Source organism: Malus domestica, chromosome 05 (genome assembly GCF_042453785.1).
Source record: "Malus domestica chromosome 05, GDT2T_hap1".
Lineage (NCBI taxonomy): Eukaryota > Viridiplantae > Streptophyta > Magnoliopsida > Rosales > Rosaceae > Malus > Malus domestica.
Window position 1 is genome coordinate 33898013 of NC_091665.1, and position 15703 is coordinate 33913715.

At 39.7% G+C, this 15703-nt stretch overlaps 1 long non-coding RNA gene and 2 other non-coding genes across 3 annotated transcripts; all 3 read right to left on the reverse strand.

The window, feature by feature from the left end:
* Positions 1 to 12491: 12491 nt before the first annotated feature.
* On the reverse strand, positions 12492 to 13098 carry LOC139195958 (uncharacterized). The gene is made up of 2 exons (XR_011581042.1): positions 12953 to 13098; positions 12492 to 12648 (listed from the first exon to the last, which is right to left on the reverse strand). It is a non-coding gene; the product is annotated as an uncharacterized lncRNA (long non-coding RNA).
* LOC114825303 (small nucleolar RNA Z195/SNORD33/SNORD32 family) lies at positions 12768 to 12866 on the reverse strand. The gene has a single exon (XR_003773945.1). It is a non-coding gene; the product is annotated as a small nucleolar RNA Z195/SNORD33/SNORD32 family (small nucleolar RNA).
* LOC114825314 (small nucleolar RNA U31b) lies at positions 12930 to 13014 on the reverse strand. Its single transcript, XR_003773956.1, has one exon. It is a non-coding gene; the product is annotated as a small nucleolar RNA U31b (small nucleolar RNA).
* Positions 13099 to 15703: the final 2605 nt, after the last annotated feature.

Sequence of the window (15703 nt, forward strand, 5' to 3'; positions counted from 1 at the left end):
AATGGTTTGTCTCGGCCCTCAATTTTCTCAGCTTTCTGCTCTTTATTTTATAATAGGAAAACTAATGAAAAGAGCTTGAAAACTTTGAGTTTTAACGATAAGGACAAAATAAAGGATAAAGTAAATAGTACTAGGATTGACTTTTTAGTGTAAAAATGTAATTTTTCGTTAAAGTGAACAGGGGTTTTTCGTTAAAGTTCCCTTTTATAATATCTAAAAGGTAGGCCACTTTTTGATGGCCATTCAGCGCCATGCTGCATCCTTTCTTAGGGTAGGTAAGCAAAGAAATTTGATGTGACTCATTCAGCCATTGCTTGTGAAATAAAGAATGATGCTGATGATGATTTAAGTGGGGAATATGTATATAAAAACACGTACATAAATAGGTAGTAAGCCAGCCTATAGACATGAGGTGTGAGGAATCACGATTTGTTACCAGGCTAGTGAGGAGTCATGATTTGCTTTCAAGTCAAGTCATGTCATAAAATGATTCAAGGATTATTTCAAGAGCTATCAGGCTATGGCAGGGAACATGGGGTGTTCTTTAGGCCGAGCCCAGTGGTCATAGTCTTCGGTGCATGACCATAAGGAAGAGCAGAATTATTTTCTTAAGTTTATTGCCACTTTTCTTCCTCGGCAGACGGCCCACTTGGCAAGATGTTGCAGTACATTCGATGGACAGTGCATGAAGTGGACCAAAATTACACCATCGAACGCTGAGTTTTCACTTGCCCTTCGATTAGCGTATTTGGCTGGTGTATAGCCACTCGGTTGGTGTATTCAGTGGAGTTATTGATATGACTTCGACTGGTTGTGGAGACACTTCAAGCAGTTTGTTTTGTTGGTTCTCAGTGGTTACAACTTAGTTTCGATGGTGTTGAAATAAAATAATGCTTGTGAGATAGAAGGCACCAGGTTGGCAAGTACGCATAGCCGTGAAGCATGCCACTCCGACAAATCACTTCAACCGACACTGGATCATGTTCGATGACCTTGGCACTGTTTCACCCATGCTAGCTTGGTGGGGATATTTTGTAAAAGACATGGTTTATCCAAATGTCACCAATAACATCAAATATTGCATTTGGTTTGAAGGCTTCGACCAAAGGTTTGGGATACTCCACCATAGATTTTGATTCATGAGAGATCAAGTATGCTTTTTGCCGAATCAGTATGTATTCGGTGGAGTTATTTGGCAGCTGCAAAAGTTCAAATACAAGCATAAATTTCCTTAACCATTCGGCCTACAAGCCGAAGCTCAAGGAAACTGGGGGGCTATGTTTGGACCCAAATTTACATTATCGGCCCATGTAATCGAGGCCGTTGAGTGAGCACAGCTCCCAACTGTCGGATCAAGAAATAAAAGTCATTTTGTTATTATTAAAAGATAATGTTATGGTTTTTAAAGTTATGATTTTTATCATAATTATCTTTTAATAATAATTTATTATGAAAGATGAGATATATATCTCCAAGCTGGAAACATAACGGCACGATTAGCGTGTGAAGGTGTGGATGGGATCGGTTTGGTCGATTGATGGATTCAAGTGGTATGCTGCAAACTGATTATTGTCCATTTAAAATATGGGGATAATTAGTCAAAATTGAACTTGAAATTCATCTAGACTATCAGGATGCATGCATGGATGAGTTTAATTGTGACGGAGGATAATGATTACTTTTTGGCTAGGCTATGATGTGATAAGAAGGCTTATGATGGGATAAAGATAAGTCAAAGTTGGAATAAAATAGGGTTAGCATGTAGAGTCCCTATTTGTCGTTTGGATTTGCATGTGGTCATCAAAATATTCCATTACGAAGTCTTTGGGTGCAATTGGAATGCTCTACTTATCGTCTAGGCCGCGCCAAGCAAGTACTTCGTCCCTATAAATACAGAGGCAGTGGCACATTGAAAGCTCTCTCAAACTCAACACACAAACTGCCCTGCACAAACTCTCGCTCTACGCGAAACCTCTCAACAACCTTGAGATTTTTATTTTCTCTTTCGCAAATGCATCTTCAGTTTAGATAAACAGCATTGTGAAGGCAACCGGCGAACACCTTCAATTTGGATAAACAACACTGTTGCTGTAGAATCAGCCGGCCGTGAAACACCTTCAGTTTGGATAAACAGCACTGAGACGAGGTCGACTGGTTATCTATCCAAGTCTTGGTCGAGAAGGATTTTCAAATCCTTATTGGCAGAGGTCATCTCATCAGCCTTCTCGGCGAAGTGAGGTGTTACCAGGTTACTACATTTGGCACCCTGAGAGCCTAGCAGCCTTGTCTTCAAGCTCTAGAACTCGAAGGCCGAGACGTGTTCCTTCCTCGGCCGCAGTCGCGAGATTCAGAAGCCAACAGCGTGCCCAACGTAACATCAACTCATTTTACTCACTGGCTGGGCTCGGCCGTCGAGTTGGCACGCCTGCACACAACTGAATGACGTAGTTAGCTTATTAATTACTCGGCATGCGTACCACGTAGGTTTGGTAGTTTTTAGAGTCAACACATATATATCCCACTATTTATATAATGACATAATGATGCACCATTCCGTGTTCCCGTCATATCGAAAAATCTCTCGTTCGACGGTTTGTGCTTTGCTGCTGACTCTAAACAACTGAAATTTTTTCCTAGGGCACCGACAAATCAGGGGGTGCACTGTTTAGTATTGAAGCTCACCTCATTGACCTCTATACGCAATTAGCAATTATGTTTTCGTGCGTTTTGTTTTCATCATGCGATGTGGTTTAATGACGATATCAAAAACTGTCTAATTACGCTAAAAATCATCTAACTTTTTAAAGACTAATTTAATATTTGATACGAGCGATATTGGGAAATGATGAATCGTATGATTTCAATCTTTTGATTAAACCCTAATATCACACTAGGAATTCCCCTAAAGCGTATGTAGTTGCTATGCATGAGGAAAAAGAAGAGGGGGGGGGGGGGGGGGGGACTGGAGAGTAATGGGTAATGATCTGATGGCATTGTTGCATTCCATTTCGTTATGTATGTTGGATTCTTCTGTTTTTGTAATCTGGACAAATGAGTAGGGAAAGCTGCAGTAGCTGTTTTGACTGTATTGGGGGGAAAGATTGAGAACAATAACACACAGGAGAGAGAGAGGGAGAGAGAGGGTGGGGCTTAAAACTCAGGGGTTTCTGGCCTCACAGATGCCTCCAGGTAAAGGTAGGGCCTCTTGCGGCTTCCTGAGAGAAGATTGATTTGAAATCCCTTTTTTTTCCAGTCTGGTTATGGTGAGACTGTAACTGTTGAGAGAGAGAGAGATAGAGAGAGAACATCGATCGTCAGCTCAGCCCACTGTATTTTCACTGTTTGATGTTGTCGTTTTCCTCTGAGTTATCACGTGATTCCCTTACCATTGCATTGCATGATTGAATCTCTCCCTCCCTCTCACACCCTTCATTTTTGTTCTCAACTAAAAATTGGGGAACAAGTTATTCTTTTGCCATATAAGGCAAACTCCGGTCCTACTTTGGTAAGAGATTTAAACTTTATTTGAAGGGTTTTTTTTGGTCGAAGGGCTAAAGAGATTTTGAGTGGTAAAAAAATGGTTTTTGAACATTAGTCTTGCAAAAGATTAATATTACATATTTAATTTAATCCTTTGAAGTGTACTTTTATCAAAATTTATATTCAATTTTTGTTATTTAATGTGTATTTTTATTTAATCTCTCCATATTAAATTTTAAGTTTATTAAATGCACATATCTAGTTCTTTAATTATAAATGAACATAAATGAGAAAATATTAAAAGAAATTTGTGATAGAAAAATATATAAATACATAAGTGTACAGAAATAACTGTGCATATAAAATTGATTTTTTTGTACCAAAATATTTGTACCTACATGATTGTATCGAAATACATTATAATGAACCTAAATGTATGTATCGAAATGTATTATATTGAATTTATGTACCTAAATGTCAATATCGAAATGTATGTACCAAAATGTACGCACCGAAATGTATGTACCGAAATAAAGTATATTGAATCAATGTACCTAAAAGTCAATACTCAATTGAGAGGTATTAGGTTCGAATCTCGTGGATGGCGAATTCGATACCAAATTAAGTTGTTTATTGTGTGGTTTAGACGAACCCCCCTCGCCTTAGTGTAAAATATATCATTGTACTAAAAAAAAACTCAAATGTGTGTACAAAAATGTACGTACCAAAATGCATGTATATGTTTGTATTGATGGATATTCCAAAATAAATGTAAATGTACCTAAATGAAGAACATAAAAATTGTTATCGGACTATATATTATAAAATAAATTAGTTGCCTAAATGTAGATATTAAAATATATTATGATAAATTAAATGAAAATTAAATTTAAATGTAATTAATACATTAAAATACGAATAAAAAGATAAATAAAACATTAAAATATAACTAATAAATGAGATGATTAAATGTACTATGGACTAAAATGAGATTTTAATCTTACACAAGGTTATAGTTTAAAATTCATCTTTTTTAAGGATTAAAATGAAGTTTTCTATAAAAAGAAAAATGGAACATTTGTTTTTACTATTATATAATGTTTGACGAGTACACTTAACATATATTTGTATCATCTTTGTAATAGAGGTATGATCTACCAACACATGTGAGTTTCATATCTACTAGAGACATAATACAAATGATAGTATAAATAGATAGTAAGAATAAATTTTTTGATGTCGGTGTATCAAAGGCTTACTGTCTTGGAATATACGGTAAGATGTGCACATGCAATGGTATTTGAACATATTTCTTTGGCTCCTTCTTGCTCCAAATAGAGACAAATTCGAGTCTGATATTTATGTTTAGTATTTTCATCACTTCTTGTTTTTGCTCAGATATATTTTTTTTTTAATATAGAAGCTATCTCGCCATACATTAATGACATACTAATTTCTCTGTCAATGTAGCTTCGGAATCACATGAAGTAGCATCGTACAATTGGACCAAATTAGAGCCGTTGGCCTTGGAAATGCATCTGTGAGACCAAAATGAATTTTAATTAAATAGGCTTGGGGCGAAAGTTGGGCTCCTACTATCGTTTTCGGATGAATAGTGATGATACGTGTTTATGGAATTGTTGGTTTTCGGCAATGACAATACTTGTATCGAAAGTCAATAACTTATTGAGAGAGTACTGCAGAAGTATTACTGCGTCCAGAGATGGCAATCGAAATTCCAAGGCCAACGGAGGAAAATGGCTGCAAGCAGTTGCAAGGCAAGTGTGGAGCAAAAACATAATCAAGAAAATTATGGAAGCGATACGTGAATTTTTGGGTAAAAATGATAAAATTACCCTCGAGGCACACCGGGATTCTCACACGGAAGCAGCGGACAATATCAGCCCAATTAAGGTCAAAGGTGATCAACAAGTAACCCTCAATTATTCTTTCAAATTAGGATTCATTACCAAAATTAATTGATTAATTTTTTAATTAATTTCCTAATTGATTGCAAGATATTATTTTGACATAATATCTTGCAATTAGAGCCAAAAACCACCATAAGTGGCTGGTCCCCATTTTCTCCATATAGGGCTGGCCACACCCCTAGAAATAGCCCTCATTTCTTAAAAAAACCTAAGTTCATTCTTCTCCTAAAATTCCCTAAACACTTTCTCTATCAAATTCTAACTTTGGTATCGGAGGTTCTTTGGCCAAAAACCCCCCCATTCATCATGGGCGCGTGAGACTCTTGACTTTGACCTTAAGTGTTAATTATTTTGCAGGTGCATTTTCGTCCAAGAAGGAGAAGACGGAAAAGAAAAGTATGATGACTAGAAATTCGAAACCCACGACGAACGAAACTTCCAACGTTCAAGGATTTGGACCATGACGATCCATGAGACTCAACGCGACGACGAGTGGAACGACACCATCCCTACAACGCACCACTGTGGCAGCCACCATGGTAGCAACCACGACAGCGACCCTCGGCGAACCCACTGCCCACGGTGAGCAGAACACCTTGCAGCAACAGGCCCAGCACAAGGTAGCTTACATTCAAGCCCACTGTGTTGTAATGGTAGCTGAAGCCCAAGTAGCTGTGGCAATTGGAGTAGCCTAGACCTAGTAGGCCTAAGGCCAACGTGAGCCTAATGCGCTCCAAGGCCAAGCCCAAGACCAGCGGAACCAAGCTACATCACTTCAGCCCTTAATGGCCCAAGCCCAAGATGAGCTGGCCCTAGCCATGACCCAGCGTGCTCCTGAGCGGAGCCCAGGCCCAATGCCCAAGTGCACTGCACGAGGAGCAGCCCATACACGTGGCCCAGTCCACGCCAGCAGCCCGACCCGATCCGCTCCCACGGTCCAATCCGAGATCCCGCCCACTCCCATGGCTCTCTAAGCAATCTCAACTAGTCCAAGACTGGTTTAACCATCCCAGCTTCAGATTTCTTGACTGACGATTGAACTAGGGGCAAATTTGACCTTTCCCAAATTTGACCTTACTTCTTCACAAATTTGACATTTCCTAACTCAAATCTCGCGCTCGGAGTCCACTATACTTCTACCACGTATGGAGAAACCTACCATCCAAGCCCTTCCATCTCGTATGGCGAACAACACTTGTCCTGACAAGTCATAGAGTTAACAAACACATTCGCCCAGCAAACGACCTTGGTGAATCAACTCTTGTAGCGTACCAAGATGCAGCGTGCCTTAGACAAGGTGTCCCGAAAAAGGACAAGGGTAGACGAAGAACCTCTCCAGCAGCATCTCGGTAAATAGCCACTCCACCAGTCACGAACTGAGCGTTTTGGTAGTGTACACTCTCGACTAGGTCCCCGAGATAGCGTATATTCTCGTCTTAGCGCATGGAGGAGCGTACATTCTTGGTTAGGCCCACGAACGAACATACACTCACGGTTGGGACTATACTTCGATAATGAACGTGAGCAACCTTCCAGGCGAAGTGTTCATTCACGGCTAAACCCGTAAGGAGCATCCTCTACCTCACATCGGAATAGGCAGCACGACGGACAGAAAGAAGTAGTCACTCAATCTGGCTCAAGTTCAACTGGCAGCCCACGATAAATTTGCTTACCTGCTAGGAACGTACCACATGCACCGCAGCTGCGACATAGACGAGTCGATCAAATGAAAAAGAAGCCTAGACCAACAGGTCACGACTGGGGGCAGTCGAAAGCTCTGATGCCCTACTAAAGGAAAATTCAAGAAGAAGTTGGAAACTCCCAACTAAACAATAGCGTGATTTCAAGCACAACGAAGCTACTGACGAGGCGTTCCAAGGAGACATGACCAACATAAGCAGGTCATTTTTCATTGACAAGATCGAGCAGACGGGACTATCCCATATAGATTGTCGAATACAAAGATTACTTATGTTTTGACAAATGCAGCAGCTCAGCCTAATGGCGTGCCGGGGGCAGACGAGTACCAAAAGGACACACCAGCCCAACTGCCATGAACCGGGGGCAAGCCTCATTCTCAACATTCCCAACGATTCAATACTAAAGTAGCACATCATCGGTAGCTGAGCATCATATACTGAATGGTCCAATTTCTCCTGCTGCGCACAACTTGGTTCAAGCCAGCCCCAACTTTTCTCTCACAGCCTACCTGCTCCACTGCTCCCAACAACCATTGATCTATCACCATGGCTCATAAATGTGCCAATCTTGCACCATGGTTTCCAGCCGTGCCGATCTTACCATGTGGCTCGCACCAACCAAGCCTTAAAAGGGCATACAACGAAACATATAATAATGGCGCAATAATTCTAGGAGCAGCTCAATGCGCTTACACCCTTACGCAGGTTCTACAAGAAGTTCGAAGTCTCAAGCAGATCGCCAAAAGAGACCTCGCAGGCTGAGAATTATTTTAGTTATCCAGTAGTCCAACTTTTCTCAAATGCACTCACGACAACGACTTCTATGCTCTCCAGTGCGAGAGGGTAAACCAATCCCCCAACACCCATCTGGGTAAGCTCTCCAGTGCGAGAAGGTAAACTAATTGCTCTCTAGTGCGAGAGGGTAAACTAATTCCCCGACACCCATCTAGGTCTGCTCTTCAGCGCGAGAAGATAAACTAATTACTCTCTAGTGCGAGAGGGTAAACTAATTCTCTGACACCCATCCGGGTCTGCTCTCTAGTGCAAGAGGATAACTAATTGCTCTCTAGTGTGAGATGGTAAACTAATTCCCCGATACCCATATGGGTATGCTATCCAGTACGAGAGGATAAACTAATTGTTCTGTAGTGCAAGACGGTAAACCAATTCCCCAACACCCATATGGGTCTGCTTTCCAGTGCGAGAAGGTAAACCAATTCCCTGACACCCATATGGGTTTGCTTTCCAATGCGAGAGGTTAAACTAATTGCTCTTTAGTGTGAGAAGGTAAATTAATTGCTCTCTAGTGCAAGAGGGTAAACTAATTCCTTTATACTCATCTGGGTAAGTACTCCAGCGCAAGTTGATAAACCAATTTCCCGACATCCATTTGGGTAAGCTCTCCAGTGCGAGAAGGCCACACAGCTCAAAAGATCGAATACTTGAATACTAGCTAAGCATCAAATGGTCAATGAGTAGTAGCTACTTAGCACTCAATAGTTTGATCATCTGACACTTCATCTTCAGCAGCTCCAATCTTGGCAGCTCCATCCTTGGTTGCTCCATATACAACAACTAAGAAATCAAGCTCAAGCAGTTTCATCATTTTTGGCAAGTAGCCCAGACATGGCAGCCCAAACCGTTACCTATGCCGACCCAGCCCTTGGTTTCAGTTAAGCTGAGCAATACAAGCAGTGGCCATTGCCATACCACCTCCTTGGCTTATGCTAAGCTGACTCCTGGCCCCTGCCAGCCAACTGCCGCACCACCTCCATGGCTGCCCCATGGCAGCACCACCTAAGAAAGAGGCAAGAAAAATTCAGTTTTTCTTACATCGGCACGGCGCAGAGAAGACAAAGAAATCAATGGAAGACGGTTTTTTGCACGGGCAAGCAAAAAAGAGTGCTAAGGGAGGGGGAACAAATATCCTCTAGTTTTCTCTCTTTCTTGTACGGATAAATAATTACCCTCCAAAGTTGATTTAACCCCCTACTTAAGGTAGGCTTAAATAGGTTTTAGAAATGATTTATTTCCCTTTCTTAGAAGAATCTAATTCCAAGTCCAGGTGGGAATTTGCATCAAAGTTGGAGATTTGTACACCTGTTGCCCTTTCCTGCAAGCAGCCTAGCAGGTTTGGGGGCATTTGTGGAGCCAAAAATAATCAAGAAAATTATGGAGGCAACATGTGGACTTTTGGGTAAAAAGGAAAAAATTACCCTCGAGGCACACCGAGATTCTCACACACAAACAGCAGACAATATCTTCCCAATTAAGGTCAAAGGTGATCAAAATAGGTATTTATTCAAAACCTATTTCATCAATCCTCATCAAATCCTCCCCACAAGGTGACCCTCAATTATTCTTTCAAATTAGGATTGATTACAAAAATTTGTTGATTAATTTTCTAATTACTTGATTAAATTTCTAATTAATTTCCTAATTGATTGGAAGATATTATTTTGACATAATATCTTGCAATTAAAGCTGAAAACCACCATAAGTGGCCGGTCCCCATTTTCCCCAGATATGATCGGCCACACCTCTATAAATAGCCCTCATATCTCCAAAAAACCTAAGTTCTTTCTACTCCTAAAATTCCCTAAACACTTTCTCACTTAAATTTTAACTTTGGCATATGAGGTTCTTCAGCCAAAGCCCCCCCTCCCCATTCATCATGGGTGCGTGAGGCTCTTAGCCTTGACCTTAGATGTTAATTGTTTGCATGTGCATTTTCGTCCAAAAAGGAGAAGGCGGAAATTTGTATCCACAACGAGTACTTGTCTAAAGTGGAGAGAACCTCATTATGGGAAATTAGTTTACGGCACTTAATACTGCTATCAAAACCCTTCCATACTCGTCAATTTTTCACTTGACAAAACTAAGCACTCCTTTTGCGCAATTGTCGCAACTTAACATCTCTGCCTTCTGTATCAAACGCAAAAGAAAGTTCTCGTTATGGACCTTTCGGATACCCCCATAGCTGAATTGCCTGATGGGATAAGGGAATTGGCCAACCTCAATTCTCCTAAACCCGTCTCGTTTGGACAACTTCATGCCGTACTAGTGCGCGCGTTAATCCATCTGGAGCAACTGTTAATGATAACTAATGACTCAGGTTCTTTGTGGGGATCAATAGCAACTAGCAAGCATAAAGGAGCTTGGAGCACTTCGGCATTTAACCATTCTCCATATCAACTTCCTAAATGCAGAAGCCTTGGACAGATATGTTAGTTCAAAGCATCATCGTCTTACCAAATTCAAATTCTGTGTCGGCGATTCTTGCAAAGAAAGTTACCTGAAAACAGCATAGTGTTTGTCCCAGAAGACACCTCTGGAAAGATGGAGGGGTTTATAGAGCCAGAAGAATGCGATGATGATGCGCATGTTGCACTCCGATTGAAGCACGTAAAGATTACCCATATCTCTGACTCTTAGAATTTGGTCTGCTTATGCAAGATTAGGATGCTCTACAACTTCCCAAACTTTACAGAGATCTCCATCAAACAATGCAAGAGGATGGAAGTGGTAATAGAGTTAAAAAGAGCCCAATGTTTGTACCACTATTCATTTGCAAGTGCATTTAAAATGACTCAAAACACTATTACACTTGAAATGTATATGTACTGGTGACATGAAGTGTAATCCTCGACTAGTCATTTGGAACTGCCCTGTTGTTTCTACATGTTCAAATTTTACAACTTCACATGCTATACAAGCCACAGTTTCAAGACAATGTGGATTAATCGAACGGGTTCATGGCGATTTTATATATCATCGACTATTAGCGTCCTATTCGTGAGAATGCCGTGTCTATGCCGGAGGTGGAGAGAGAGCGGAGTACAGAATCTACAAATGGTATGTGTGTGTATGTGTATTTTCTGCATTGATACTGTGTTTCTGGGCAAATGATGCGGTTTTTGGGTTTAGGGATTAATGTTTATCTCCCTTCTGAAACAATGCAGTCTAAAACACAGCTACCGGATTACAAGTCGAGTAACAACCATTCCTGTATTTATGTGTTAAGGATTCTAGGGACGATAATTCTCTCGTCCTTATAGGTTGTTTCTGACGCTGCAGCTCGTTTTATATGTCCATGCAAGGGTGAGGAGAAACGATCTTATTTTCTTCCACCTCCATAATGCATAAATTGCATGTTCTTAGCAGATTCTGGTATGAATTTTACGCATTTGGTTCGAGATTGTGTCATAGATTCTGCAAGTTAATCATGGGATCCAATGAAAAAATGTTATTCGCACTCACTTTCTATGCCACATTATATGACATAACACGACATATTATATCTTGGTCTTTGATCTAAGGAAATTTAGAAGACTGAACTGAATTTGTGGTAAATAGGTCAAGGGAGCGTCTTTTGACATGTACGTATTTGACTACATTCCGACATAGGTTCTAGGTTAAACATCTCAATTGCCACAAATATGTACCTATTCTAGCCAACTTGGCTATTCGCAAGGAATGAGCTAGTATAGGCCTAGGGGCAGATGCCCCCACTCATTTTTTAAAAAAATGGTTGCATTTCAATTTTCAATAATTAGCTCTAAACTAGTCTTCCATTTTGGATCCCAAATGCCCTACCTGATGACAATTTAATTGTGCCTCCCCGTTTTTCTAACCCTAGATCGTTAATACACACAAAACTCATTCCACCATACAAAGCAATTAAAGTCCTCAACTTCTCCAGATTTTTCCTCCCCTTTCATTCAACCAAAACTCAATTGAATTTGGAGTGATATAAACAGTTGGAGTTCAAGTAATCAATTATCAAAATTCAACACAAGAATTTTACTCCACTATTTTATACAACTTTACTTCATTAATTTGTTTTTGGCATTCAATTTAGAATTTAGCTTTCAATTAAGAGATATGATAAAATGATTATTTTTATATAAAGAGATATTTAACGGTATTGGTAATGATATTGTTATGCAACGCTTTCAAAACATGAAAACGATTTGAGAAATATTGTAATATGTTGTATGAAAAATTTTATGGATTAATATAGGGATGTGATATCCACACACCCCATTTTATTTCTCACACACGTTTTCAATTTTCAACTATTGGATCGGATGAATTGAAGAAGATCAACGGACATAAATTATCAAAGGGTGTGTGAAAAGTAAAATGAGATATGTGGATAGTACACCTCTTAATATATTAGTGTTTTGTTCAATAAATTCTTAAGATTTTTAATTATGACTTTATTGTTTGAGGATGCTTCCGCTCATACAAATCTTTGATTTCGTCCCAGGCTTTTCAGTATTTTTGGTTTTAACAATTAAAATGTCCCGGCCATATATCTTATCAATAAATTAAATTTTTGCAAAACAGATTCTTGAATCCAAGACATTGCAAGGCATACAAAACTATAAAATTAATTAAAAGCAAATAATTGTAAGCAGGGATTAAGTAACAGAATGCTTATATTTTTAAGCAAGCAAGCTGTGTCGCAAGACCTGTTTTTGGAAATCGATTTTGCCCAAGTTCTTACGAAATGCCCAGCCACATTTTTTAGTCTGCACATCAGATACCAATGGGCAAAATTACATTACAATTATTTAAACAAAAACATGAGTTAATATAAAAATAAAAAAAAGAATTATTTATGGTGGAATTTGAAGGTGGAGGATTTAGGGAGAGATCAGATGGTAGTGCATGTAATTTTGATTGATAATTAGTCATCAGAATATGATTATTCAGGATGATTCAATGGATAATCATCATCACACCTCCCCCAATTTGCCTCTTCCGGACTTATTGCACCAAAAAAATATTAAAAAGAAACGAAAAGGAGGAGGAATCAGAAAGAGAGTCAATCACCAGGAAGCATCAAATATGTTGATGCGGGTAAGACTGGGGCGACAAAGCTTCTCATCACTTTCCTCACTATTTCTTAATCAACCCTAATTTATCTGATATGCTATTGTAATTGTTCTATCATTCAACCTAATCGAAAACAAAGAAAAACTCACAAAAAATACAGAGGAGAAGATGGAGAAGCGTAGCAAGAGGCCGTGCTTTTATAGGCTCTCAGATTAGGGTTTTGCATTTTTGTCAATTTAATTGTTCTTTTTTCCAGCGCGGGCTTCTTATATTTAAGGCCCAACCGAATTTCACGTGCAGGCTTGCATCTTGGGAGAACCTATTTTCAAAGCAATTTTTTAGACTACGAAAAAAACCATTACACATTTATTTAAAAGGAAAACTAATGAAAATGATTTGAAAACTTTGAATTTTAATGATAAAGACAAAATAAAGGGTAAAGTGAATAGTATCAGGATTGACTTTTTAGTGTAAAAATGTGGTTTTTCGTTAAAGTGAATAGTATTGAGAGCTTTTCGTTAAAGTTCTTTTATTTAAATTATAACACGTATTTCTTTTTTTTAAAAAGTAAATAAATTATAACACGTGTGTTTGGATCAAAACTTGAACTTTGGGCTCAAGGAAGGAGCTGGCCCGAAAGGAGGCCCAAAGGGAAAGATAGCCAGAGCCCAGTCAAAGCCCAGAAGGCAGAAAAAGGCCTTTTCTGACTTGGTGCAGCTCATGAAGACCACTTGCTTACCTACCCAAAGGCCAAGTGGTGTAGACTGATCAGCTACACAGCCCATAAAGCACTTTATGGTGGCATTACATGTAAAATAGCTGATGAGTCATCACCCTCAAATCGCATTCGGGCAAGGCTGCTGCTACAGAAGGCCAAGCCGAGTTGTCTATATAAGAAGAAAGAAAAACCAGGAATAGGGACACTCAATCAAACAAACAAATGCAAGCACAAACTCTGCTCAAAGCCAGATTTGCCTTCAAAACGAAGCTGTAGTCAGCCTTCATCCCTCTCGGGACAAGCCTTCATCCCTCGCGGGATAACCCTCCCTCCAAACCTTTGTAATAGCTCTGCTACCTTGTTCAACCTTGTTGTAGTATCGATTCATCTTTTGTAATCTCTCTCTCTATCCCTCTAAGCTTTCAGACCTTTGACAAAACTACAAAGATAGGAACTTACAAGACGAGCAGCCTTACCCGATAAGGTTTAACCTTGCCCGACCTTCTTTGCTTTGTTTCTGTCTTTTCATTCATTAAGCCTAACAATATGTTGTATACTTCCAGTTATATGCAAGTTATTTCTAGCAATATGACTATTAAAAGGCTTTCTCAATACTTGAATCCGATTTGAATATATCTTCAGTGTTCAAACCAGATCCAAGTCCTAAGCCCTCGGGCATGTAAATCTGATCAGTTAAAAGTCCTTGGCCTCAAGGCATAAAAAAGAACCTTATGTGGACTTAACCCATCCACGACAGTCCTTGATAAACGAGAAGTTCGAAGTTACTTGGGGCGCAAGTAATCGACCTACCCTCTAATTTTGTTTCTATTATGTTATGATTACCATAGAACGCTTGAGCATGGAGTGGATTCTGATGGAAAGCCTTAAGGCCTACACCTAAGGCCCCACAAAGGCATCCATTTGGATTCATTCCGTTCTGCGATCTAGATAGTCTAAGTATAAGAATGAACTCTGATAGGAAGCCTCAAGGCCTACACCTAAGGCCCCACAAAGGCACCTATTTGGGTTCATTCTACTTCTTAGACTCGGGTAATCAGAAGTATAATAGTTAGAAAACTCCGGCAATCACAAGAACAAATATGATGTGTTCGAGCACTGGTTTAGTTATTTATGGGAAGCCTCAAGGCCTACACCTAAGGCCCCCACGAAGGCACCTGTTATAACTAACACGGTTTCTCGGATATATACATATATACAACTAAAACTCGACATCCATTTTACATCTGCCATGCTGAAGATGGCAGTGGCACGCCTGAGCACCTAAAAGATAACCTTGATTGTGAGCCTCAAGGCCTACACCTAAGGCCCCACAAAGGCTCCTCTCAAAGTTAACTCTGTCCTTCTCTTTTAGCCTTACCCGACGAGCCTTGCACGAAGAGTCTTGCCCGACGAGACTTGCCCGACAAAGCCCGACAGTGAAGCAGAAGCCCGACAGCAGCCCTCAACCGGCGCCAACCTCCAGGGGAGCTGTGTGCTCGTCGGCCCGGAAACTTCCCCGACGGAAATTCCTGACGCGAACAACGTGTATTTATGTGAGAAAAATTAACTATGTCTCTCATCTATATATTATTATATGCGAAAGCTTACACTTTTTTGAAGGATTTCATAGTACATTTTAAGTTTTAACAAATCATTCATCGATGGTGCTCAATTGCTGAAGAAAGGTTTAGTTTAGGGTATCGAATATGGTATGAATATTAAAGTTTGGATTGATTATTGGTCAAATTGTGGGCTTCTTCTAAAATTTTCTCTTCAACGACCTTCGCGAACTATGCTTATGTCGTCTATGGTTGATTTTTGCTAAGGTGGAAATTAGAATATAAAACGTTTGATCCATTTTCTTCCTAAATTAATTGTGGATAAAATTGTTAATCTTTTTGTGGATGGTATTTTGTTTTATCAAAATTTGTGTGGATAGTATTGGCGGCTGACCAACTACTGACGGTAACTTTACTATGAAGTCTGCCTATGTGTTGGACTTAGGTGCAAATATGGACATTAAGTGGTGA